Here is a 1,556-nt window from a genome sequence, read left to right as displayed (position 1 = left end):
CAAGACTGGCGACTCTCTCCCACTGACCCGGTGTCCTAAAGGAAAGAGGAATGGATTCAGGTGTATCATTTTTCTCCACATATGTGTTAAATGCCAAAAGCCACCACCATCTTCTCTTTCCCTCCTACTTATTTCCTCTTCCTCTTCTACCCTTTCCTCTCTTGCCTTCTCTCTCCTCCTTTCCCTGTTTGCTTCCATGTGTCCCCAAGATCACTGAGCAGCAAAGTCCCCCACCAGTTTCTAGGGCTGGTCTTTGCACAATGGATGGAACCTCAGCCAAGAGGTGGTGCAGAAGCCACGCTGGCTGCAGGAGGTGCCAGTGCCTGGGGAGCACAGCTTGGATTAGGTGAGTCCTAATCCAAGCCTGGCCACCCTCTCCCTGCGCTGTCTCTTGCAAGTCTTTGCACTACACTGTGATTTATTAGGAAACACAGCCAAGGAGCTCACAACTGCAAAATCCAAAAGAACCTGTTTTCAAAAGCTTCTGTTAGCCAAGAGAGGCAAGCACCTTTAGAAGCAAACTCCTATATTAACACACCTTCAAAATGCCCTTTCTTTTGTTTAGCTAAAACTTAGAGAAAACTGAGCATGACCAGAGGATTTCTGAACATCTCTATGATGCAAACTGAGCATGCCTAAAAGTGTTCCTGTTCTTCATATTAACCTTTTGAATGTGGGCTCCACAACTTTGAGCTAACCATGGTCCAGATTATGTCCACTATTTTTTCTTTTGTTTGGTATTAATAAAATAGGCATGTTTTATTTTCATCAACCATACCAATAATCTTCTATAACATCCCAGGGCAAACAGTTGAAATCTGGTCGTCTGATGAGGGAGAATGCCCCATCAAGAGACCTGCTGGCTAGTGGCATCAGCACAGAGTGTCTGGGTTCACACTGAGATTGAGGCTCACCTCTATCTTGTAGATGGCTCTTCCTCTACATCATGAGGAGGGGTCTCAGAGATGACAGGATGTAGTGAAGTGGAGAAATCCTCCAGTCTAGGCTTTTAGTAAATTTGACTCCTTTTTTCCTGTTCAATGGTCTCCTTGATTGGCAAGGTGTTCTCCTGCATCTCAGTTTTCTTCAGCTTAGCTTTATCAAAGCTGGCCATTTGCCCTGATGTCCAGCTTGTCTGCCATTTTCTTATAACCCATGGAGTCTCCTTCAAGCTCATGCTACAGGAGCTACCACTCACCTTGCTGTAGCAAGAGACCCACCATTTTTCCTTTTGCGTATGACCTTAAACCGAGCATGCTTTAGGTATACAGGCATATAAATTTACGTACATAATTAAGCATGCTCAGGAACATGCTTGTCCCCAAAGTACTTTCTTATCTGGCATGCGCAGGCTTCCCAAAGAAAACGCCAAGCTTTGTCCAGAGAATGTTGCTTTGGAAATAACCCTAGTACTCTCCTTACCTGCTGCAGTCGCTCAACAGACCTATTCCTGGACTGTGCATGTTTTTGGTTTTGCACTGACCAACATGTGACCCCATTGCATTTGGTGGCACTTCCAAAACTGAGTAATATTTCACATTTCACAACACTCTCCT

At 44.9% G+C, this 1,556-nt stretch overlaps 1 pseudogene; it reads right to left on the bottom strand.

The window, feature by feature from the left end:
• Positions 1-814: 814 nt before the first annotated feature.
• LOC114697690 lies at positions 815-1,142 on the bottom strand (annotated as a pseudogene).
• Positions 1,143-1,556: the final 414 nt, after the last annotated feature.

The sequence above is a fragment of the Peromyscus leucopus genome, chromosome 20 (genome assembly GCF_004664715.2).
Source record: "Peromyscus leucopus breed LL Stock chromosome 20, UCI_PerLeu_2.1, whole genome shotgun sequence".
Classification (NCBI taxonomy): Eukaryota; Metazoa; Chordata; class Mammalia; order Rodentia; family Cricetidae; genus Peromyscus; species Peromyscus leucopus.
Note: the sequence above shows the minus strand (reverse complement) of the source record. Positions and strands in the feature narration are given on the sequence as shown.